General features: G+C 37.2%; 1 long non-coding RNA gene across 1 annotated transcript; it reads left to right on the top strand.

The window, feature by feature from the left end:
* The first annotated feature begins 302 nt into the window (after nt 1–302).
* LOC110311199 (uncharacterized) lies at nt 303–20,770 on the top strand. Its single transcript, XR_002379939.2, has 4 exons — nt 303–369; nt 4,970–5,069; nt 18,597–18,706; nt 18,933–20,770. It is a non-coding gene; the product is annotated as an uncharacterized LOC110311199 (long non-coding RNA).
* The last annotated feature ends 7,041 nt before the right edge of the window (nt 20,771–27,811 follow it).

The raw sequence follows: 27,811 nt of genomic DNA, 5'->3' as shown, positions 1-27,811 counted from the left end.
TTAGAAAATGTTACTGATTAATGAAGCATGAAAGAGTGTTAAAAGTGTCATTTCTAGTCTAGCAGTGCAGTTAATATTTTACAGACTCTTATGTTTTTCCTCTTCATGCTTAATGAATCCCTTAAATCTCATGATTCAAAGAAATTAATTAACTGAGTTACTATTTGTAAGCATGTCATTTCTGGGAATTAACGTTTCTATAATAACATCTCTGTCATTTGTTGCATTGACTAATAGTGCAGGACAAGGTTGAATCACACAGTTTAGTTAATTTTTAAATGTTTCAGTCATCTATTATAGATGTGGGAACGTGAAGCTTCTCAAAGGTCAAATGGTGAAAAATGCCATAGTAGATTGCAGGTTGAGTTTGTAAGTATCACACAGTGCTTTCGTTTGTTTCTTTTCTATAAGGCTTTCACTGAGCATGGGATCCATAAGCACATGACCTTGGTTGCCTTCTCTGTCTTTCTCTTTCTGTGTCCATACCTATATGAATATCTTCAGTGTTGTTGGCTCATCACCCTGATATCAATCATATTATCTTGCATTCAAAAGATCAAACAGTGAAGTATTTCCATTGTTTAAATATAGTTTAAGTGTTCAGTGTTCTTGTGGAAGTGTCTTGAAGGCTAATTTTGGATCACCGTAGTCAATAATATCTGAAGCCATAGGGGGCACACAAGAGATCTCAGGAGTAAGAGAGTTGATTCCCATCATGCCTCTTTCTTCTCAGAATGTCTCTGGTAGATTTACTTCTAATTTATATATTGATAGACATATTTTACTTTTTGTACCTGAATATGTTTCATCACCTATAAGAATATTACAAATCTTTGTTCCAAATGGAAATGTGAATAAATTAATAAGTCAACTCTTTCTTTGGATGAAGAATTGTTTGGATATTCTCATGGATAATTAATATATTTAAACTTACATCCATGGATGTCACCATTTCATGTTTCACCGGTAATCTCTTAGGGAACTACAGGTGAGTCCTACTTCCTTATTTTCTGGTGAGTGGGGAAACATGGTAACTGCATCTGGTAATTCTAGTATATTCTTCATCTCAAAGTTGTAGACAAAATTGAATTACCTAAGGGCTGACAAAATGATTATAAAGACACTTTACACCAAGACTGTTGACCCTGATTCAATCCCTACTAATCACATGGTAGAAGCAGGAAAACAACCTAGAAATGCTGTCCCCTGCCACACATATGCCACAATACATTTTTACTGCCTTACCCCCTTGAACACACACACACACACACTCACACACACACACAGGTCATCTATCTTAGCATTGAGCTCATATTTTCTGGTCTTATCTTGTAATTTAATGGTAATTTGATTGTTCCCTCTTAGTCATTTGGTTGCTTAGAGAGGAAAGTTTTTTTTCTTAATAAATATATTTGAACCATATCCTTGCACAGTAGTTTTATTCATAATTGTTATTTGATTTTGCAATTATAAGAAACAGTTATAGAAGGGGCTCTTTCCCCAAGAGTCCATTCAGTGAATGACTCTCAGATCCATATAATCTTTCCTACTTGTTCTTTTGTGTCTCAGTTGTGATATTTTTATTTTGCAGGAAAAACTCATGGATACTAGAGCATCATAGTCTACAATGATTCTTTTAAAATTTTGTTTTCACACTTAAATGAAAAATATTCTCTTTAGAATTTAAAAATATAATGTACTTTCTGTGATTTGTGATCTTTTCAAAATACAATGATATAAGGAATAATACGAGGTCTGAAACATCCTTCCCAAAGTCCAGCTCTCCAAGCTGCCCAGAGAGGGAATCAATCAATAGTCCTACCCAGTAGTGACACCTATGAACCTCAGTAATGACAAGCATGGTAGGATATCTCTCAACACTCAATAATGATACTTAGATATCAGTGTCACTATTGGACACTTAAAACCAACAGTTGTCTAATTGTACTTAAAGCCCATTCAATAAGAGGAAGATCACACATGGTATAATCAAAGCCAAGGACCTAGGACTCGTGAGATAATGGACCTTAGAAAATAATCTACAACTTTACTAAATCAGAGTTAATTCCTAACTGATTCTAAACTTATGTTTATACCCAAAAAGAAGTATAGCTCTCACCCCTTATCTAAGATGTCTGTGTTTGCAACAAAAGGAGACAATTACAGGAAATCATAACTGGCCAGAATGCAAAGATCAATGATTCATGGGGAGCCCAACCCCAAATGATCCATCTACAATACACGTTTTGTACCTAAGGTTTAGAAAACATCTAGGTCAAAGATTGTAAAAGCTAGAAGGCTAGAAAATCTGCTGCTAGCTTTTGTCTCTTAGAAATTAGAGAGAAGTTACAACTATGATACCTCAACACTATGGCAATATAAACAAGTTCTGAACAATGACAACTTCAATTGATATGCTAATGTAAAAGGTGATTTCTCAGGGGGTCCAATTCCTAGCCAAAGAATTACAGGAAATTGGTGACTTAAGAGAGAGGCACAGTTAGTCTTTCCCAGGAATAAGCCCTCTAATTGTTAGCCAAGTGGGAAGCCCTGAAATCATACAGGTACAAGCAACACTGAACGGATTCAGACTGTCTGGAGCCATTTGTCTGCTTCTCTAGCAGAGCAAAAGTTTGTCTACGAGGCCGAGTCAAACAGGTCAGGCAGGATGGCCTGCTGGCCTGGCAGGATGGTGTGCAGGCAGGCAGATTTCCTGGCCTGCTGACTCATGGAACCAAGATGAGATATACTTTAGGTTCATGGAGAGGGGCTGAAAGTTCTATTAACCTTGGTGGAAGGAGCCGGGAGGCCTCTGGATGGGAATAGGTATATTTTGTGTGTGTCAGCACTGTTTCTGATAGCTTGTGGTTTTGTTTCCCAAGGCAATGCAGGGTATAAAAAGGCTATGCAAAATAACCTTGGGGGCTACAGTATTCACTGACAGCCCCTGCCCTATCCTGAATCTATCTCTTGTCTCTTCTTTCTTTCTTTTAATCATCCTAACTCCTCCCTCAGGGACTGTTCGATTTGTGCCAGAGGGCTCCAGCATCAAGCTCAGCAGGTTCTCTGACTCTGTCTGTCTGTCTGACTGTCTGTGTATGTATGTATGTATGTATGTATGTATGTATGTATGTATGTATGTATCTAATCTATCTAACCTATATATTAAATATTTATAAAAACTAACAAATATTCTATTGTTATTTCTTGGTATTTTAACTTTAATGAAATATTTATCTTTTTCTTTGATTATTAATCTTAGATTGATATTTTTATTATTCTAATTCATTTGATGACTCTCATAATAATTTATAAGCCTTTTTTTCCATTACTGATTTTTATAGGTTGGCAACTTTATTTAGCTTAGGAATGCAATATCACTTGAGTTCTTCCGAGGTTACTATCATGACTTCAAAACAAATTTATACTGGTGCATTATTTCTATTTCTTTTTAGTTTCCTGATTTCTCTGCTGAGATTTTTATGATCTATCAATTCCACAGCCTTGTCATGTTTATAAATTACAAAGTATATTATACTTTTACCCACAGGGTTTACCATGGAACTTGTATCTCCATTCTAAAGAGTTGATCTAGTGTGGCCAGAGTCCTGATTCCTAGCCAGCTCAGGTGTTAGACAGGCTCTTCTTCAGATTAGCAGTCAGCAGAACAGCCAGGCAGTGAGCACAGGGTGGAAGACTCTACTGAGTGTGGAGTTAGCACAGGGTGGAGGACTCTACTGTGAGTGTGGAGTGTGTACAGGGAGGAGGACTGTACTGAGTGTAGAGTGCTTGCAATGATTTGTTGACAACAATGTCTAATTTTCTGAGATTCCCTGAGCCACTCTTTACTCTTCATCCTCTCCCTTCCAACAATGCTATGAGCACCCAAGAGGAACTTCTGCTCTAAGTACAAGTAAGGCTACAGCTGGGAATCACACAGTTGAGCAGCTATGTACACACAGAGAGGAGAGTGTGGTGCCTTGCTTCTTTCTCCCTTCCTACAGGGATCTTTAAGTTGTACCATTGTCACTCAAACTTTTCTCTAGCTTTCTAAAACTAGAAAGTTCAGACTTAATGCTAGTTTTATTTTTTGTTTTGTTTTTTTTTTTCCTTTCTCATCTCTGAGAGCATGTTGACTTACCTGATAGTGGATGCACTCAGGTGTGACTCAGTTAATCCAAGTCTTACCTCTCTTAACCTCTTGTTATTGACTTTATAAAAAAAAAGCATTTAATTTGTTTACATCTCAAATGATATGGCCTTCCACAACCTCCCCCACTGACTTTTAAAATTATGTTTACAGTAATTGCAGGATCTTTCTAACACCTCTATGTTCAGCAGTCTCATGGTTTACTTAACTTGGGGTAAGCTATCTTTCTTCCCATTTCAAGAGCGTGTTGGAAATAGGCTGTTTAACATAGTGCACAGTAAAAGAAAGTTTGATAAATATTTTAGATAAGAAAGTAATTTTTGGTTGTTGGCAACTCTATCAGATTTTATCCCTTTGTTTATTTTTTTCCTTTCCAGCAGACATAGCATTTATAAAATTAGTAAATGAGAGCTGCTTCTAGGTTCAGTGAAATCAATCAAGTTTAAGGAAATCAACTAAGAGAGGAATACTATATAGAGGCTGGTAAACATAGACAATTCTTGTAGCACAAGATCTTTATAGGCATGAATAGAGTATGAAAAACAGAGTGGTTACATGAAACTAGTGTTTGGTAGAGGGATAGATTCACCAACCCAGAGGAAGGAGTATGCATACTTTATCTCACTCTTTTTTCTTCTCACACTTTATAGGAATTCTCATTATCTGAACCCCACTGATTCTACATGGTGAAAGAGCTTGTTGCTCATGAGGGACTTGAAAGCAGAACTCCCAGGGTTCTCAGAAAAAGCATTGATGCAAAGGAGAATAGAAAGTAGAAAATGGTAATTAGCATAACTTTTTTTTTTTTTTTTGCTTCAGCTCCCATTTCTGAGAGGACTCATCACACCTAATTTGAGTAATTTCCTTTTCAATTTCCTGGGCCATTTTATTTTACCTCTGGCTGCCCCTTGGATGAGTGGTAAGTGCTGAGCTCATCTTAAATGGTCTATCCCATGGTGCTGTTTTCATTGTGTTACTATTTGTGTCTATTGCCCAGGAATTTTGGTAAGAACCTATTAAGAAGCAGGAAATCTCCTGGGTTCCATTCATAGATTTACTGGTTCCAATGGTATAGCAAAACCTCAATTTCACTGTGACTTGAGTCATATGAGGAAAAAAGCCAAAGCCTTTAATGAAACAGAACATAACTGTGTGTTTTGATGGAGTGTTGCTTCTTTTGGGAATATACCCCCTAAAACATGTGATAGTCAGATATAAAAGTTATAGTGAATTATTGTGATAATAGACTTATTCTGATGATCATGTTGTGGTTGCTTGTCTTAAAACTTCTGATTATATGTGCAGCATTGTACAGAGGGATACTTTGCTATTTAACATGCTCTGTAGGATAGAATTCTAATCTAGATTACCTTTTCTACTTGTTTAATCAACTGAAGCCTTAGTGGAACATGATATTTCTGTCTCAAGTCCATCCAGCTCTTGGCTTAAAGGATCACAGTAATACCAGTAATATTTTTCAGTTGCAATTCAAGTTTTCCACTTTCTCTATTTGAAATGTGTCCCATTCTTGGGACATTGAATGCTGATGGAGGAAGTAAACAAAAAGGATCTTCTCAGAGGCAAAACATAGTGAGAAATATGAGGTTGCATTACATCACGTGTTCAAAGAAAGTAAACCAAGAGTTTTCATATACTAACCAGAGAAATCTAATGTTCAGTCAACTGAACAGCTACCTCTTGTCATGTACTGAACTGAATAGGAAGTATAGAGCAATGAGATGTGAAAGGACCAATCGTTTCCTGATTTGACAGACACAAGATCAGTAGTTATGTACCAAGGAGAATGAAAATTGGCTTAATGTTCCAGAACAGGAAGAGCAAAGAAAGAGTTCTGGGCAAATTTCACAAAACATTTGACATTGAGTAGGGAACAATAGAGTAAATATGAGAGTAGTATCAATAAAAATAAGTGTAACATAGATAAAATATTTACGGTAAGAGTTCAGTATGACTGTTAGAGATCATGTAAGGATAGATAGGAGATCAAACCAGTGAAGACAAGAGAGAACTGGTCAGTGCACATTAGATCTGCTGCTCTTTTCTTTACCATGGACAAATGATTGGCACATGAAAGTTATTCGAATTTGGACCTATGAGAACTAGGTACACAATGGATGATTTCTCTCCTGTCTTACTTAGTACCAGCTGTCAACTTGATACAGGCTAGAGTCATGTAAGGAAAGCCTTGATGAAAAGATTGTCTAGATCAGATTGGCCTGTGGACTTTTCTGAGGACGTTATCTTGATTGTGAACGAAAGCAGACAGTTCTCTGTGCACAGCAGCAGTCCCTGGGAAGATGGTCCTGAGTTGTATAAGAAAGTTAGGTGAGTGTAATATTGGACGAGCCAGCAAGTAGTACTCCCTCATTGGTTCTTCATCAAGTTCTTGAGTTCCTGCCATAACTTTCCTGACTGAAGGGCTGTGACCTCTAAATTGTAGGACACATAAACAGCTTTGTATTATAAGTTGCTGTTGGCCAGAGTATTTTATCACAGCAACAGAAATAAAGCTAGAAACCCTTTCATTACATGTTCTAATAACAAGTGTTTTGATCATGAGATACCAATTATGCATATAGTTAGGCACTTATCATTGAAAAAAATGTGTTCTCTGGGTAAAGATTAGGACATTTTATACAAAATACTTCATAAGGTTGTGAAGAATTCCAAGATTTTCTCACCCCTAAGTTCATTCTATCCAAAATTTTAAGGTTCACTAAGCACAAAACTAAAGTGTGTCAGTTTTGGAAGAACATGTGAAGATTGTCCATCATTTTTCACATTTTTCTTTGACAAGAGAGAGTGAGGAGAGTCTCCAGGGCCCAATTTTGAGACATTTGGCTACAGTTTCATTCCTGAAGTGAGTGAGAGAACAAAAAGTTCAAATACGTACATGACATAGTCCTAGTTTTTGGTGTTGGCAAGTTTGCAGAAATGTTTTCAGCAACTGTTATATTATTCTGTTTTTATTTTTTCTAATGCAGCTGGTAACAAAAATATGGTTACTTTTTCTCCTTTTTAATATTGTAAGCATAAAAAGGCATTTTGTGCAGAGACAATGCAGTATTAGCATGCAAAAAATATAAATATCATTCTGGTCTGAGAGCTGTGAATCAATTTTTTTATTTGTTTACACCTTCATATCTGAAGTCAGAACTAAAGGAAGAACTGATGTAAGAACTAAAAATACATTTTAGCACACATCACTTGTGCCAGTGTGTTCATGCATCCATAAGCATGCTCACATGCAACAGCATGCCCTATGGATTGTTAATCAGCTTTACCTTTCAAGTGTGAGTAAAAGCGAGAGGAAACTAGCAACTAGAACATAACATGCATTAGGAGCAGTTCTCAAAGAACAGAGTGCTGTTATACATCAAATTTTCTTTTTATTCGGACATATTAACAGCTTACCTCCTCAGCCTTTCCTTAGTGCACATTTACTGCACTGCCTAGAGAATTTTGAAAAGTGCAGAAGACATTTGATCCTCTTAACAATAATTAATAGTCATTAGTAATTCAATAATAATTACTTTTCAGGCTTGGTTATGTAAGAGCAGAACTGTCCTAGAATCTTTATAAAATAAATTATTATATTTATCTTAGAAAAGATTAGAAAATCTAGGAACAAGCACTTCTGAAGAAAATATCTTTTTGTAATAACTTCTCAGGAAAAGGTTTTATATAACCAATTAAAGTATCGTTGCATAACATACAACAAATGAAATTTAGAATAGCAGAGTATTAACTTCTTTTATGTACAATTTTATTTAATAATATCCTTTTATTGTTACAGTACTTAACATTATAAAACCCCAAATTTATATTAGGTGAATATTTTGAGTACAATCTATAGATTGTATTATTTTTCTATGTAAAATTCTAATAATCAGATCTTCTTTAACAATTATAATTTGTATGAAATATATAAGTTAAGGAAACCATATACAACTTAGCTGACACAAGTTGACTTGAAGAAATACCTTTGATAGAAATATATATACATATATATGTATGTATATATACACACATATATGTAAATTAATACATTTTTACTTAAAATTCTTTTGACATCAGGGACATTAAGTATTGCCAAGTTAAAACTTTAATATATTTCAATATCTCCAATAGTGCTGCGATATAATAGGGCACATGTATCATCAAAGCCTTTAATAGAGTTTGAGTAACAGGGCAGTAGTGATTGATAAACAACAGACAATGAAGAATGGCTTTCCAATACTTCTACTGGGGTTATTTAAGAGGCTTAATCTGAGATCTATTTATTTGTTGCCACTGTAGAGCTTATTAATTCAGTCTTATAGATAGACGCAACAGAGTTTCAGGAGAGATGAGGTTTGAGGGAAGGAATGGAAGAATACATGAAGGAAGATACCTTTCCTCCTCTCCACCTGTCTGATTTGCAGTTTCATTTGCTGTGATGAAACACCATCACAAAAACAAGTAGGAGAGGAGGGTGTGTGTCATCTTACAGCTTGTAAACCATCATCTAGGAAAGGCAGGGAAGGAACTCAAGGCAGGTACCTAGAGGTAAGAGCTGAAGAATTGGTGATCATTTTTACTTATATCCTCCTGTTTCAATTTTTGTATGTCATATGTTTCTAAGAATTTTTCTATTTCTTCTAGATTTTCCAGGATTTGAAGGTCTGGGGTTGTTTCATGCATTCTCAAACAACCCTCCTGATTTCATTGGAATCTCCTGTAAAAGTTCCTTTTCATTTAGATTTTTATTAAGCTGCGTCATTTCTCATCTTGGGTGTTATCTTAGTGTTACTTAATGTTATTGTGATAGAATATCATGATGATGAGTTTATTTTGATTAGGATTCCAGAGGCTTAGAGTCTCTAATGGAGCAGAAACCATGAAAATTGTTGGTAGGCACGGTTCTTAAAGATGATCTCCAAGGACATACTTCCTACAGCAGTGCTACATCACCTAAAGCTCTCTAAACAGTGCCATCTGCTGTGGATGAACTGTTCAAATTCCTGAGACCATGGGGACCTTTCTCATTCAAACCACATTTTATGAACCTGGACCTCATAGTTTTCAGGCCATATAATGATTAAGTCCAAATACTAAAGTCTTCATAGCCTTTCATATTTAAAATTCTCAAGTCCAAAGTCTCTTGTGAGACTCAAGGAACTCTCTTAATTGAAAGATTCTTTAAAATACAAAAGCAAATTACATTCTTCCAACATATAATGGCACAGAATACACATACAAACACACACACACATGTGCACACGTGTGTGTGTGTGTGTATGGTAGTATATACTATTATATGTATTCTCTCTCTCTCTCTCTCTCTCTCTCTCTCTCATCACCATTCCTAAAGAAAGGAATACAGCTTTTGGTTTCAGAATCCAGAACAAGGGGCTGAGGTGCATACTTTACATACCAAAACAGACCTGACCTCCATGTTCTCCCAGCATCCTGCAGTCCCTTCTTGGCATACCCTGCCCCCAATCCTGAACTTCCCAGTCCAGAGGCAGGGGTGTCCTTCCCACAGAGGCTCTGCCCTATATCATCCAGACATTTTGACACCCTGCTGTTCTCTCTCTCTCTCTCTCTCTCTCTCTCTCTCTCTCTCTCTCTCTCTCTCTCTCTCTCTTCTGCCTAAGTGTGTTGAGTGCATACACTTTCTTTTTCCTCTCAACCCCATGGTGACATCCCTGGCTTTATTCTTGGGGCCATTGAACTCACCTACCTGAGAGCCGCTCCTCCAAACAACTGCATTTAATATATTCTAACCTGGCTTGAATTGGCTCATTTCACCATCAGAGCATAATGAGAAAATACTGAACCAAATCAAGCCTAAAACCCAGCAGTGAAAACACCAAATCTTGTCAAAGAGCATAGATGGCTTTTACTTTACAGCTTTGCTGTCTCTAACACTGTAACATGTGTCTCTTGGGCTGGTACCATTCCCTGTACCCTGTTCTCCTTGGCTTCTATCCCATGGTTCTGGCATTTTCTATATCTTGGCACCTTTACTGCACCCTAGGCTTCACATTCACAGTTTCATAAATGGTGTTTGTGGTTCTCTAAAGCAACAGAGGAGGATTTTAAAACCTGTTTCCTCAGATCTTTCATGTCTATTAAGCTATCATAATTTAAATAGGACTGCCAAATTTGGCTGCCAGCTAGGGGTAGGGCCCTAACCCCCTTGAATCACATTAGCACCAGCTTTCTTGCAGGGTTCCCTGCAAGTGACATAGCCAGCAGAGAAAATGATCCTGGTGAGGTTAAGAAATGAAGCTCTGGTCAGTAAGACTTTAGCCCACGCTGGGTCAAAAACTTCTGGAGTCTGACCAACTGGTTTATTTTTCTTAACATTTGAACACAGTTTAAAACTTTAGAGAAAAGTTTCCACTTGAAAATTATCACAACAAATTTTATGTATGACTATAGTGAACCTCCTTTGCAATCTACACGTTTTTAGCAAAGCAATTGTGACATTTACCATAAGAGTTGAGTTTTTATTAACAGAGAGGACAATGTTCAGGGAAGGACCTAATGAAAAAGAATTTCTAGTAAGCAGAAAGATGGGTTCTATTGATCGAGAATGCCAAATTTATGGCACCTCTTTTTATAATAACGGGTTCCATTGCCCAACAAAGCTCAGGATCAGGGCCTAAACAATGTTCAGGATTTGGGAGGGATTTGGGTGAAGGCTGGCTCCATAAAAGAGCAAAAGATCACCAGGTTGTTAGACAACATCCACTCCAGCCTTCTGGGTATAAAGGTCTCATTTCCTTCCCTAGAAGGAAAAAGTCTCTGTGTTTAATTATTCTGCTTTCTCTAGTGCTTTCTGTAAGCTATGCTCTACACACTTTCTCACATAGTTACTCTCTTAAGAGCAGAAAATATCTCTGGCTCTTTTATAACATAGAAGTTTAGCTGGGTGAGTCTTTGCCTGAGGGTACCTTTCTTTTTATTACAGTGAAGCAGAGGAAGGCTCTCCTAATGGAACTAATCTCTTTATCTCTTTCAGCAAGTTTTGACTGCAACATTATGGTTTTTTAATTCATTTTTAATGTACATTTTTGTATTTCTTCCTATTCCACTTGCCATTTTTCAATGCAAGCCTGCACAGGAGTCTTTAATAATAGCCATCACACAGACTCAATATAATGTTGCCTTAAAAGTTAATATCAAGGGAGTAGAACACAACATCTGTTCCAGTTATCTGTTATCTGAGTGATTGGGACCAGCAGGATCCAGGGATGCAGGAATGCCTTCCGACCAGTGGCTCAAGTTCCTTCTGGTTGTGCCAGTCTACCTTGGGCACTAACTTGGTAGAGGCCAGTCCCACAGCCCCTAGAGGAGGCTCCACTACCAGGTGCTCTATCATGACCAGGACCTTAGGATACCAGCATCCCAGGATCCCAGGAGCTTGGTCACACCAGGATCTCAGGGTCTCAGAGGCAGCTTGACTCCCAGGAACTCTGATACACTCAGAATCACAGAATCACAGGATCATAGAGACAGCTGGACTCTGAGGAGTTCTGACTCAACCAGAACTACAGGAAGGAAAGGCTCCAGTCAGATATAGCAAGGGCAGGGAGCACTAGAGATAATCAGATGGCAGGAAGCAAGCATAATAACAGAAGCAACAGAAACCAAGGTTATTTGGCATCATCAGAACGCAATTCTCCCACCATAGCAAGTCCTGGATATACCATCACACTAGAACATCAAGATTTGGTTCTGATCTGAAGTCACTTCTCATGATGATGATGGAGGACTTTAAGAAGGACATAAATAACTCCCTTAAATAAATACAGGAGAACACAGGTAAACATCTAGAAGCCCTTAAAGAAGAAACATAAAAATCCCTTTAAAGAATTACAGGAAAACAGGGGAAGGAAATGAACAAAACCATCCAAGATGTAAAAATGGAAAGAGAAACAAAGAAATCACAAAGGGAGACAACCTTAGAGTTAGAAAATCTAGAAAGAGATCAGGAGTCACAGATACAAGCATCACCAACAGAATATAAGAGATAGAAGAGAGAGTATCAGGGGCAGAAGATACCTTAGAAAACATTGACACAACAGTCTAAGAAAATGCAAAATGCAAAAAGCTCCTAACTAGAAACATCCAGGAAATCCAGAACACAATGAGAAGACCAAACCTAAGGATAATACGTATAGAAGAGAGTGAGAGAGTGAAGATTCCCATATTAAAGGGCCAGTAAATATCTTCAACAAAATTATACATGAAAACTTCCCCAACCTAAAGAGATGCCCATGAACAAACAAGAAGCCTACAAAAATCCAAATAGGCTGGAACTGAAAAGAAATTCCTCCTGTTACATAATCAAAATACCAAATAATTCAATAAAGACTATTAAAAGCAGTCAGGAACAAAGGTAAATTAATATATAAAGGCAGACCTATCAGAATTACACCAGACTTATCATCAGAGACTATGAAAGACAGATGATCCTGGACAGATGTCATACAAACCCTAAGAGAAAATAAATGCCAGCACAGACTACTATACCCAGCAAAAATCTCAATTACCATAAATGGAGAAACCAAGATATTCCATGACAAAACCAAATTTACACAATATCTTTCTACAAATCCAGCCCTACAAAGAATAGTTGATGGAAAACACTCACACAAGGAGGCAAACTACACCCTAGAAAAAAAGCAAGAAAGTAATCTTTCAACAAATCCAAAAGAAGATAGGCACACAAACATAATGCCACCTCTACCAACAAAAATAACATGGAGTATCACTTTTCTTTATTATCTCAACATCAATGGACTCAATTCCCTAGTAAAAAGACATAGATTAACAGACTGGATATGTAACAGGACCCAGCATTTTGTTGCATATAAGAAACACACCTCAGTGACAAAGACAGACACTACCTCAGAGTAAAAGACTGGAAAAAATTTTTCCAAGCAAATGGTCACAAGAAACAAGCCATTGTAATATCAAATAAGTCAACTTTCAATCAAAAGTTATCAAAAAGGGTAAGGAAGAACACTTCATACTCATCAAAGAAAAAAATCTACCAAGATGAACTCTCAATTCTGAACATCTATGCTCCAAATGCAAGGGCACCCACATTCATTAAAAAAAAATGTTACTAAAGCTCAAAGCATACATTGCACCCCACACAATAATAGTGGGAGACTTCAACATCCCACTCTCAGCAATGGACAGATCATGAAAACAGAAATTAAACCAAGAATCAGTGAAACAGAAGTTTTGTACCAAATGGATCTAACAGATATTTATAGAACATAACATCTTAAAGCAAAAGAATATACTTTCTTCTCAGCACCTCAAGGTACCTTCTCCAAAATTTACCATATAATTGGCCACAAAACAGGCTTCAACAGATACAAGAAGATTGAAATAATCCCTTGCACCCTGAAAGATCACCACAGACTAAGACTTGTCTTATATTCCAACAAAAACAATGGAAAACACACATCCACATGGAAAATGAACAACACTCTATGATAACTTGGTCAAGGAAGAAATAAAGAAATTAAAGACTTTTTAGAATTTAATGAAAATGAAGACACATCATACCAAAACTTATGGGATACAATGAAAGCAGTGGTAAGAGGAAAATTCATAGCTCTAAGTGTCTCCAAAAAGAAACTGGAGAGAGCTTATACTAGCAGCTTGACAGCACACCTGAAAGCTCTAGAACAAAAAGAAGCAAATACACCCAAGAGGAGTAGACAGCAGAAAATAATCAAACTCGGCTGAAATTAACCAAATAGAAACAAAAAGAACTATACAAAGATTCAACAAAACCAGGAGCTAGTTCTTTGAGAATATCAACAAGATGGTAAAAGCCTTAGCCAGACTAACCAGAGGGCACAGAGTCAGAATCCAAATTAATACAATCATAAATGAAAAGGGAGACATAACAATAGAAACCAGGGAAATTAAAAAAAGAATCATCAAAAGTTTATACTCAACTAAATTGGAAAATGTGGATGAAGTGAACAATATTCTAGACATAAGGTGTCAAAGTTAAGTCAGGACCAGATAAACATCTAAACAGTCCTATAACCCCTAAAAAAAAAAAAAAAAAAATAGAAGCTGTCATTAATAGTCTCCCAAACCAAACCAAACCAAACCAAACCAAACCAAACCAAACCAAACCAAACCAAACAAAACAAAACAAAACAAAACAAAACAAAATCCAGGACCAGATGGGTTTGGTGAAGAATTTTATCAGACTTTTAAAGAAGACCTAATACCAATACAATACTCTTCAAACTATTCCACAAAATAGAAGTTACACTACCCAGTTCATTTTATGAAGCCACAATTACACTTATACCTAAACTACTCAAAGACCAAATGAAGAAAGAGAACTTCATACCAATCTCCTTTATGAACACTGATACAAAAATTCTCAATAAAATTCTTGCCAACTGAATCCATGAACACATCAACATGATCATTACCCATGATCAAGCAGGTTTCATCCCAGGGATGCAGAGATGATTCAATACACTGAAGTCCATCAAAGTAATCCACTACATAAACAAACTCATTGAAAAAGCAATTGACAAAATTCAGCATCCTTTCATGTTAAAAGTCTTGGGAAGATCAGTAATTCGAGGCTCATACCTAAACATAGTAAAAGCAATATAAAGAAAACCAGTAGCCAAAATCAAACTGAATGGAGAGAAACTTGAAGCAATCCCACTAAAATCAGGGACTAGACAAGGCTGTCCACTCTCTCCCTATCTATTCAACATCGTTCTTGAAGTTCTAGCTAGAGAAATTAGACAAGAGGAAATCAAAGGGATACAAATTGGAAGGAAGAATTCAACATATTTGCAGATGATATGATAATACACTTAAGGAAACCCAAAAATTCCACCAGAGAACTCCTAAAACTGATAAACGACTTCAGTGAAGTAGGTGGATATAAAATTAACTCAAACAAATCAGTAGCCTTCCTCTACTCAAAAGATAAACAGGCTGAGAAAGAAATTAGAGAAATGACACCCTTCACAACAGCCACAAATAATATTACATACCTTCTTGTGACTCTAACAAAGCAAGTGAAAGATCTATATGACAAGATCTCAAAAGATGAAAAGGCCTGCTTTCCCAGGCCTGCCAGCATCAGAGACAACCAAGTAAGAACTCACTCCCCAATCTCCTGGCTGCCAAGACCCCCAAAATCACACCCAACAGCTGTAATTTCATTCTGTCACCCATTTTTCAGACTACAACTCTGCTCGCTTTCCTGGAAGCCTGTTGGCACCAAGAACAGCAGGTAATACCCCTTCACCAAGACATTCCCTACAAAGTCCTCTTAAAACACACCCAAAACCTCAGTACAGGGGGACACCAGGGCCAAGAAGTAGGAGTAGGTGGGTAGCGGAGTGGGGGGAAGGGTATGGGGGACTTTTGGGATAGCATTGGAAATGTAAATGAAGAAAACACCTAATAAAAAATGAAATAAAAAAACACACCCAAAAGCCTTAAATGGCACCCTACTCCCTAGACTCCATTTTCCAGCCCACAACACCGACTATCTACCAGGAGGCCGCTGTGGTACCAGGGACTGTTGGCTATGCTGGTAATAGAGCCCTAAGAGTCAAGGTTAGTGTTTAAAACACCAGAGGCCATGTAGGCCATATATATATACACACACACACACAAAGATAAACATTCTACTTACTAGAACTGAGGACTCATTAGTCACTAGAACTCCAGGTCACTCTCTGAAGACAGAGTAAATAAAAACCAAGAGGAAAAAATATCACAAAAATATCCATTTAACAAAGAAACCCAGAAATTAGCATCTCAGCCTATAATAACTGGAAAATCCATATGACTTAAGGCTAGCATAAGAACACAATCAACAGTCAGAGCAACATGGCACCAACAAAGCCCAGCTATCCTACTAGATTAAGCCTTGGATATTCTAACACAGATAAAGCACAAGAAAATGACCTTCAACCCAATCTTAAAGAGGCATTTAAAGACTAATGTATAGATTCCTTAAGGATACACAGCAAAAGTATAGCCAAACAGGGGAATGAAATAAAAAAACTGTTCAAGATCTGAAAATGGAAATAGAAGCAATAAACAGTACTCAAATGAGGGAATTCTGGAGATGAAAAACCTAGGTAAGAGAACAGAAACTTCAGACACAGCATCACCAACAGAATATAAGAGATGGAAGAGGGACTATCAGGTGTGAATGACACAAGAGAAGAAACTTGTCTCTTAGAAGATTCACAATCAACACAAATAAAAGAATCTCTGTCTCTTGCATCTTCTTTCTGCCCTTCCTATAGTCATCCTTACTCTCCTAGTTGTGGTTTCTCAGTTGAGTGTAATGGCTTGCTCTGATAGAATGGTGTTCAGCATGAGGCTCAACTATGGGGGAGCCATGAAGAACAGTGTTGAAAAAGTGAGCTCTCAGAAAGACAGAAGGAAACTCAGAAAAAGGAAGCAATCAGTGCGTTTTTTTCTCAGGAGTAAAAAAGACTTAAGAAAACATGGATAAGGGAGCTCAGAAAAAGTAAAGGAGATTGAAAAAGGTAAGAGAACTAGTAAAAAGGTCAGAAAGAGAGGGAGAGAGAGACAGAGACAAACAGAGAAAGAGACAGAGACAGAGAGGGAGAGAAATGAAAAGAATGGAAATGGAAACAGCTATATGCTTTTTGTGCAAATGTTTAATATGCTTCACTGAAGTAGGGCAACAACGACATAATGTTTTAGATTTTGTAGAAAGGTTTGTCCTTGGTTACCTGAGAAAGGTACAATAGATATAGTAACCTAGAAGAAAGTTGGAGAAAGACCTCTAAATTCTTATTACGTGCATGAACTAGGTAAAGTGCCCATAGATACTTTTACTCTTTGGATCATGACTAGGTATAGGGAGAGAAGTGGGTTTCAGAGAATCTGTCCTGCCCTCTGTTCTGGGGACACTGCGGCTGATGCAGAAATGTTGTGCTCTGATATAGGTGAGTCACAAGCTCAAGATTTTAATTTATCTTTGGTTATCTTCTGAACATAAACTTAAAGATGCTTCTCATCATCCAAAAACCATCTCCATTCCATCTGTATATTGAGCCTTCTGGATTGAGGAATAAATGTTTTGTGCCTTTGAACCCAAGCCTATAGCTTTTACTAGGTCTCAAAGGTCTAAGTCTACTCCTGTTATCTAACCAATGTTAACTATAGTCTAAAATATGGATTTCAATACAATGGTAGATACTAATGTACATCCTTTTGTAAACTGATGTTCACATAAACTTCAGGGAATCAAGAGTCACAAGCTCAAGATTTTAATTTATCTTTGGTTATCTTCTGAACATAAACTTAAAGATGCTTCTCATCATCCAAAAACCATCTCCATTCCATCTGTATATTGAGCCTTCTGGATTGAGGAATAAATGTTTTGTGCCTTTGAACCCAAGCCTATAGCTTTTACTAGGTCTCAAAGGTCTAAGTCTACTCCTGTTATCTAACCAATGTTAACTATAGTCTAAAATATGGATTTCAATACAATGGTAGATACTAATGTACATCCTTTTGTAAACTGATGTTCACATAAACTTCAGGGAATCAAGAGTCCTAAACTTGGATCTGCTTCTCATAGGCCAAATGGAATCCTGATAAAGATACCTGCCTGTTCTGATCCAATCCAGCAGGTGGCCCCAAATATAAATTATAAAAACTAGCATATATCATACAATTTAGAATTTATATACATTGAAACATGTATACAGCTAAATGCATGTTCACACATGCATGTGTTTAAATAAATTATCCACATTAAATATAAATTATACATTAAATGTAAATCATACAATTTAAATATGAATTATATACATTGAATATTATTTAAATACATTAATATATTACATATAATAAATGTAAATGATATGCATTAAATATTAATTGTATGCTCTAAATGAAAATTATATAATTAAATATTAATTAGATATGTTAAAATATGAATTAAAAGAGTTAAATCTATAAAACATGTTATATATTTTATGAATATAAATTATATACATTGTTATGATTATGTTAGTATATATTATATGGTAAGTATAAATCATATGAATTAAATCTATAAAATATGAGTTATTATATATAATATACATAATTGTGCATACAGGGAATAACGGAATGGACCCATGGAGCTCTAAAAAAATCAGTTACAAAAATAAACAATGAGGAGTTGTATATTCCTTTACCACAAAATTTTATTTTGAATTTTTTGAGCTTGGATGCCAAAAATGCTCTGCTGCTACATGTCTATGGTACCTTACAACTAAGCATGTTCATGCATAGGTGAAATGGAAGGATCCACTTACTGGCATATGGCACGACTCTGATCTATATTAATATGGGGAAGAGGGAACATACATGTTTTTTTTCTCAGGATGCTGAAAGTGCCAGGTAGCTTCCAGAGTAACTGGTGAATTGTGCCAATGCTGATCCAAAAAATGATGCTGACGGTGATCTTGCTGAGTAAACTAACAATGGTGACAGGTAAGCTTTATTGAACATATGTTCCTGACCCACCTTTGCTACATCCTTCTGTATGGTCAAGGCCAGAAATAATTGTGACCTCTACAATATTCACCTGTTAGGATTCCCTCGGTTTGAGAGTAAAAAGTATTCTAAATTGGTGAATTACATTGAATGGGTCAGGGACTACCAATTTGTTTTACTAGACATAGTACCAAATTCTGGATGTGTTTCTGTGCACCCTCAGACTTGGAAGAAGGCTGTAGTACAAAGCATTAAGATGGGAATGTCTATATCAGACTGTACAAGCTGCCTTGCCTCCGGCTTTTAGACCTTGCAGGACAGAGAACATGAAGACTGCAGAATCTGCCTTCAAAAAAATCAATCAAGTGGACAATTTGTTATAATGACCCTCCTCTTTCCTTTAATGTGACCAGTTATTCTGATTCAGTCATGGACTGTTCAGGAAATCAATCCAATATTGGACAAAAGGAAATGACAGTGGGCATTTGGAGGGCTGGTTCTGGACATTTTCAGAGACATATTTGGGAATTGGCACCTGCTTTGTATGATGTTCCGTTCATTGTGGATAAAAATGAACAGGTTCTGAAGTTAAGGCAAATGTACCATCCTGTGTTACCCCACCTCATCTTACTAATTGGGAGTGTTAACTTTGTTATTAGCTTTGATAATGAGTTCAATGTTTCTTATTTTAATTGTCTTTTGTCCAACTGTGTTTCTACACTGTATGATGGTCAACTGGTAATGGTAGTACATTAAAAAGCTTTTATTATGATTCCTGTAAATTTATCTGAATCATGGGTATTCAGAAAAAGGCTTACAAATATTGGAAGGATTAGCTCACACTCTGTCAAAGAGTAAATGTACGGTTGAGCTGATGATTGCCGTTGTTGCTCTCATAACTCTTATAGCCAGGGCTACTACTTCTGCATTAGCTTAAACACAGATGTACAGACAACCAGTTTTGTTAATCATCTCGCAGAATATGTAATTAATGCCCCGAGAATACAAGAAGATTTGGATAAGCAGCTAGAACAAAGAATTGACACATTATATAGTGCAGATCACTGGAGATGAGGTACAAGGAATGAAAGTCAGAGCCATTTGGAATGCCATGGTTAATATCTCTAGATTTGTATAAGTCCAAAAAATGCACAATGAGAGTCAGCATACCTGGACCAGAGTAAAAAGGCAACTTTAGTGTATTTGAGATAATACTAATACTTCTTTAGATTTATTTGCCCTGCATAAGGAGGTTGTAAGTCTAAGAAATGCAAATCCTTGTTTTTGTCATGAATAACACTACAAATGATATTCTGAAAGAAAATTACAGGCTGTTTTTCCTTCATAGTTCTCATTCACTTCTCTCTCATCAGGCATAGCAGGACTTGGCTTTATGATCCTTTTCATGACATGTCTATTACATGTGCTTTTGAGAGAAATCATCAGGGCTTTTACAGATGTCAAAGCAGAGTTACATAAGTCCAGGCTCCAAAGTTCTCCCTAGCAGAAGTTGGTAGTCAATGATGGGTAAGATCGTCTTGAAAAACTTCTCAACCTAAGAAAGGCCACAAATATAAGATTGTTTGCATGCCAATGATGGGTAAGAGCTATGTTTTCAAATGACAAGCTAAGACAGGCACAAATTTCTACTCTGTGACTGACAAAATGCCTCTTATAGATAAGAAAGATAGATAAAAGTCTCTCAGAGAGGGATCAACCTAAGACAGAGTGTGAGTGCTATGATTCATGTATGATGATGGGCAGGGTAAAGGCCATACTTCCTTCTAAATCAGGGACAGCCTTTCTAAACCAATAGGTGATACAGCTTTGTCTTGTATAGATGAAGAAAAGGGAGACACATGGAGAGCACTTCCTGAGTTATCTTTGGCTGATTTCTTGCTTGTGATTAATCATGAATGAGTCTGCCTGCATCTGTTTTTGTTTTTAATTAAGATGTGCATTGTATCCTGCCAAGTTCCTCAGCTTACACATATGTTCTCAAGAGACTGTCCTAGCCTGAAGGAAATGGCCTTTGTCAAGCACAAATACAGTGTACCATAAACTCATCAAGTAAACATGTGTGGTCATTGTTTAACTTCCTGGGATTGGTCACATTTTGTGTTGCTTGCCTTTAAAAGACACTGAGAAAATACACACATTGTTTGCATGGTATCCACCAGCAGCCCTTCCATCTCTGTCTCTTGCATCTTCTTTCTGCCCTTCCTATAATCATTCACAGTTCTGGTATTTCTGTTGACTGTACTGGCTGAAGTTGATACAACGAGTAAAAGGAAATGATAATCAAAAATGTTCCTGACACAAAACACACCCAAGAAGTCTGGGACACTATGAAAACACCAAACCTAAGAAGAATAGGGATAGAAGTAAGTGAAGATTCCCAGCTACAAGAACCAGAAAATATTTTCAACAAAATCATGCAGGAAAATTTACCCAACCTAAAGATACATATGCCAATTTGACTTAGTCAGGGTTTCTATTCCTGCACAAACATCATGACCAAGAATCAAGTTGAGAAGGAAAGGGTTTATTCAGCCTACACTTCCACATTGCTGTTCATCACTAAAGGAAGTCAGGACTGGAACTCAAGCAGGTCAGAAAGCAGGAGCTGATGCAGAGACCATGGAGTGATGTTCTTTACTGGCTTGCTTCCCCTGGCTTGCTCAGCCTGATCTCTTATAAAACCCAAGACTACCAGCCCAGAGATGATACCACCCACAATGGGCCTGTCCCCCTTGATCACTAATTGAGAAAATGCCTTACAGTTGTATCTCATGGAGGCACTTCCCCAACTGAAGCTCCTTTCTCTGTGATAACTACAGCCCTGTGTCAAGTTGAAAACCAGCCAGTACAATTGGCCTCTTGTCAACTTGACACACAAACACATCACTATTAAGCTTCAACCCTTACTTTCTTAGTCATCCCCAAGATCTAAATAATTTTAAAAGACCCACAGTCTTTACATATTAAAAGTTCAATCCCTATAAAATGTCCAATATCTTTTAAAAGTCAAAATGTAATTGAGGAAAATATGTAATAAAAATATTAAAAATCAAAAAAAAAAAAAAAAAGAAAAAAAAAAGTCAAAGCCTCTTAACTGTGGGCTCCACTAAAGTATTTTCTTCCTTCAAGAGGGAAAAAAATGTCAGGGCACAGTCACAATCAAAAGCAAAATCAAACTCCAACTGTCCAATGTCTGGGATTCACTCACAATCTTCTGGATTCCTTCAAGGGCTTGGGTCACTTCTCCAGCCATGCCTTTTGTAGCACACACATTGCCTTCTAGGCTCCAGATGCCTGTACTCTACTGCTGCTGCTGTTCTTGGTGCTCATCTCATGGTCCTGGAATCTCCAAAACACTGCATGACCCTTCTTCAGTCCTGGGCCATCAATTGCAACCGAGGCTGCACCTTCACCAATAGCCTTCCATGGCCTCTCACAGTGCCGAGCCTCAGCTGCTCTGCATGATGCCTTCATGCCTTCAAAACCAGTACCACCTGGGTGACTCATACGTATTACCAATTCCTTCTGCTGCACGAGGTACAAATTTGGCTATCTCTGGAACACAACCTCTTTGTGCTTTCAGAAAACACTTCCCAGAAGATGTCACCTCAACGATGCTGGGCTCTCTCTCTCTCTCTCTCTTTTTAAATTTGGTATTTTCTTCATTTACATTTCTAATGCTATCCCAAAAGTCCCCCATACCATCGCCCCCCCACTCCCCTACCCACCCACTCCCAATTCTTGGACCTGGCGTTCCCCTGTACTAAGGTCGTCCCCTGCACGACCAATTGGCCTCTCTTTCCACTGATGGCCAACTAGGCCATCTTCTGATACATATGCAGCTAGAGACACGAGCTCCGGGCAACTGGTTAGTTCATATTGTTGTTCCTCATATAGGGTTGCAGACCCCTTTAGCTCCTTGGGCACTTTCTCTAGCTCCTCCATTGGGGGCCCTGTGATCCATCCAATAGCTGACTGTGAGGATCCAATTCTGTGTTTGCTAGGCCCCAGCATAGCCCCACAAGAGACAGCTATAACAGGGTCCTTTCAGCAAAATCTTGCTAGTGTATGCAATGGTGTCAGTGTTTGGAGCTGATTAGGGGATGGATCCCCTGGTATGGCAGTCTCTAGATGGTCCATCCTTTCGTCTCAGCTCCAAACTTTGTCTCTGTAACTCTTTCCATGGGTGTTTTGTTCCCAATTCTAAAAAGGAGCAAAGTGTCCACAATTTGGTCTCCATTCTTCTTGAATTTCATCTGTTTTGCAAATTGTATCTTGTATCTTGGGTATTCTAAGTTTCTGGGCTAATATCCACTTATCAGTGAGTACATATCATGTGAGTTCTTTTGTGATTGGGTTACCTCACTTAGGATGATACCCTCCAGGTCCATCCATTTGCCTAGGAATTTCATAAATTCATTTTTTAATACCTGAGTAGTACTCTTTTGTGTAAATGTACCACATTTTCTGTATCCATTCCTCTGTTGAGGGGCATCTGGGTTCTTTCCAGCTTCTGGCTATTATAAATAAGGCTGCTATGAACATAGTGGAGCATGTGTCCTTCTTACTGGTTGGAACATCTTCTGGATATATGCCCAGGAGAGGTATTGCGGGATCCTCCGGTAGTACTATGTCCAATTTTTTAAGGAACTGCCAGACTGATTTCCAGAGTGGTTGTACAAGCTTGCAATCACACCAACAATGGAGGAGTGTTCCTCTTTCTCCACATCATCTCCAGCATCTGCTGTCACCTGAATTTTTGATCTTAGCCATTCTGACTGGTGTGATAAAAACTGCATGGTACTGGTATAGCAACAGACAAGTAGACCAATAGAATAGCATTGAAGACCCAGAAATGAACCCACACACCTATGGTCACTTGATCTTGGACAATGGAGCTAAAACCATCCAGTGGAAAAAAGACAGCATTTTCGACAAATGGTGCTGGCACAACTGGTGTTCATCATGTAGAAGAATTAGAATTGATCCATTCCTATCTCCTTGTACTAAGGTCAAATCTAAGTGGATTAAGGAACTCCACATAAAACCAGAGACAGTGAAACTTATAGAGGAGAAAGTGGGGGAAAGCCTTGAAGATATGGGCACAGGGGAAAAATTCCTGAATAGAACAGCAATGGCTTGTGCTGTAAGATCGAGGATCGACAAATGGGAACTCATAAAATTGCAAAGCTTCTGTAAGGCAAAAGACACCGTCAATAAGGCAAAAAGGCCACCAACAGATTGGGAAAGGATCTTTACCTATCCTAAATCAGATAGGGGACTAATATCAAATATATATAAAGAACTCAAGAAGGTGGACTCCAGAAAATCAAATAACCCCATTATAAATGGGGCTCAGAGCTAAACAAAGAATTCTCACCTGAGCAATACTGAATGACTTGAAGCACCTGAAAAAAAATGTTCACCATCCTTAATCATCAGGGAAAAGCTGGTCTCTTCTTAATCACCGATAATTTCTTAGCACCAGCTAACCAGCATCAATAGTCCCAGTAATGCAAAGTAATGGTGTGTGTGTGTGTGTGTGTGTGTGTGTGTGTGTGTGTGTGTGTGAGTGTGTGTGTGTGTGTGTGTGTGTGTGTGTGTGTGTGAGAGAGAGAGAGAGCGAGAGAGAGAGCGTGTACCTGTATGTGTGTTTTGAATCCATCTAGAAAGAGGGCACATAATAATAATATTAAGTAATAATAAACCAACTTCAGGAAGATAGCCATCCTGATTTCTCTCACATACGCATGTGCTGTAAGATTTATAGACACATAAGAGAGTCACATACATGTGCATAGGCACATAAATATGACATTGAAAATAAAACAAGACTGTGGGGGAGAAAACACATATTAAGTCTGAAGCAACATCCAATATATCAAACTTAGACTTCAAATATAAAATCTCATCCTGGTTTATAAACATCAGTTATATAAATGCAGACAGGAAGGAAGTGAACTAAGCACATTATCCTTGTACAACACAAGTGCTTTTTAAATGGTTGCTAGAAAACTAAACATGAATTGATAATATGAAGTAGCTTCCCAAAATGGAGAACTTGTCTTTACCCTAGCCACAATGCTTTAGTAAAGTCGAATAAAAAACTCACCATATCAACATAATTAAATCCTCATTACATAATTTAATTGCTTCCCCCTTTTTTGCTGGCTTTGGCCACTTACATGCATCATCACTCAGACAGCCTAATTATAATATAGACACAATTATTCAGATGTAATCTGACCACCTGATACTCTGTCACAAAGTGTGATCTTTACTAAACATATAAAAATGTTTACAGAAAGACAAATGTCTGAACTTTGTTTCATGCATGCCTCTAATGTACAAGGACGCATCTGGAGATGAGCTTGCACACAGCATGGAGTTTAGAAAAATATGTTCTGCCAGGAAAAGAGGGTTCTTAAGAAAACATGAAAGCTGTTTTATTTTTATTTTTGTACTTGAAGGATCGTTTTCTGGAAGTCTGTAGTGCTATTCCAATTTTTCATTGTTTGTTTCTAGAGATCCCAATTAGATATATTGGCATCCATTTCAAGAATCCTTCATCAGTGTTCTAAACCTTGTTCAAAACCTTGGCTTGTAGCAGAGGATTAAGTAGGGAACGGAGAACATATTCTCTGTCTTAGGAAACCTTGTGGATGTCTAGAGAAACTACCATTACAAACCATGTCAGTTCCCTTTAATGCTTCCATGGTAAACTTCCAAATATTCTCAGATTTCTTTCTTTTTATGAACTGTGCTTTTGTGGCACACTGCTCTATGCACTGTACTTACAGTGTGCATGACTGTTCATATTAGTTAGTACCTTCTATTTATAAGAGTGAACCTTTAGTTAATAATGAACATACATCTCCACAGATGTTCACATACATCTATGGAGAGTATATGTCTACAACACAGGGTAATGTAGGAAAGATTTACTCAAATTAGCATTAGCATTTGTACATGAGAATATTGTAATGGGATTAGTTGAATAACAGATTAGTGTGTCAAATTATCAGCAAGCAAGTGAATTGACAATTTGATTATTAGTGGCAAAAGATATTTATTTTTTGTCATACCTTAACGAGTGAAAGCAAATAATGACATTAGTTCCACTCATCAACTTCAAGGGCAGGGCCTTCATGGTAACTCTGGACACAGATACTTATGTTCAAGGAAGAAACAGATGAGATGTGATGGTGACTTATGTTTGAGTTGGCTATCATTATAAACTAAAGCTTTCTTAAAACCTCTCCATATGTTCCTGTAGATGTCTGGTTGGTTGGAACTGAGTACTGTGGTCACATGAGAGCAGGAGAGTCTGGGAAATGGGGCATGGGCAGCAGTGTTGTACCAGAGCTCCTCAGTGGAGTTCCTTCTGGTTTTATGGTTAGGAAAATTCTTCAGCTTGTCAAAATCTTTCATGTCTTACTGAACAAAAGTTGCCTACCTACCCCAACATTTTGAGCATATTAGTATACTCACAGTATCCAATTCCTGGGGTTGTTTGGGATACCATGAATGTTGTGATTGTTAACATCTTAACTGAAAGTAATGGCATACTTTGGGGAAGTATAGAATGAAAGCCAAAGTAGATATGTGTCAGGGAAGCAATATTATCTGTCATGTCAATCTTTTATTAATAAATTATTTTATTTATTTACATTTCAAATGCTGCCCCTCCCAGATGTCAGTTTTCTAAATTACAATTACACACACATACACACACACACACACACACACACACACATAATTCAATATGAAAGCATTTGAACAAATTCCATATTAATTGACTACTTTGCATAAGTAAGATAGGTTACATCCTCAAAAGAGGCATGACTAATTGAAAGAGGGATCTTTTGAAAATCAAAATGTAATGTGACAGCAAGGAATTATTAACTATGCAGTATGAACTGGAAATTCATAACCTGAATCCATATAAAAATTATTTGAAAGTCTGCTTAAAATACAATACTTACTTCCTACAATCTACTAAATACACAGGGTTTAAGAATACAGTGGGAATATTTGGAGATGTAGCTTTAGTGGTAGAAGAATTGCATCAGATTCCTGAAAAATTATATTTGATCTCAGCAGAACAGACAACAGGGAGATAAGGAGAAAAATAAAGGGAGAGGAAGAAAGACATGTTTACATACATACACACATATATGTACACACACACACACATATATATGTATGTATACATACACACATATATGTATGTATACATATATACATATATGTATACCTGTACATATACATATATACAGAGTATATATAGAGTATGACATAGAGATTTAGATTCATACAGAAATTTTAATTCGTTTGTATGATCATATTGTGCCACAAAGATGACATGCATTTTGTATGTGAAGGAAATTTGAAGATAGACCTGAATTAAGACAAGTGGTGAATAGCAACAAGCCAAACAATCGTGCTAGAGATGTATGGAATGTATATTTTCCTAAATTTGATGAAATCCCAGGGGTCCAGTAGTGTCTTTAGACAGTCAATCATCTAGAAGAATATCTCTGGACAACAAAGCCATTACATAGCTTGCTTTTAACTTGAAGAAAAATGTATTGCTACTCCACTTGTTGACAAATCCACATGTGCCCAAAATAAAACCACATGCCGAGGAGATTGTCATAAATCTTAATTACACTTAAATTCCATACTGTAGCACTTATGAAACATTTGCCTGTTACTTATTATAGCCCATGACTGCCCTTGACAAATGATTGCTAAGCTAAGCTCCATGTACACACTTCATTTTACAATTACTCTCATATATTACTCTTTCTCTCATGTGTTGTCTTCTAACAATAACATAGGTGTAAATATTTACTTAGATTATCATATTTTTACTTCACTGTGTATGTTTTGTTCCCAATACATATCATTTTACATTGCATTTCTTACATGTTTCTTTCATAATTCTTTGAGTTGTGTTTTCCTATGTATTACAAAACTACTGATGATTTTGAAAAGTAGGGTCTAAGGAACAATTATTCAGGGAAAACTTAGGGAGATGGAAGAACCTCTTTCGCCCATGGTCATCTCTGATTCCTA

Source organism: Mus caroli, unplaced genomic scaffold, assembly GCF_978045245.1.
Source record: "Mus caroli unplaced genomic scaffold, Mus_caroli_1 scaffold_17, whole genome shotgun sequence".
Taxonomy (NCBI): Eukaryota; Metazoa; Chordata; class Mammalia; order Rodentia; family Muridae; genus Mus; species Mus caroli.
Note: the sequence above shows the minus strand (reverse complement) of the source record. Positions and strands in the feature narration are given on the sequence as shown.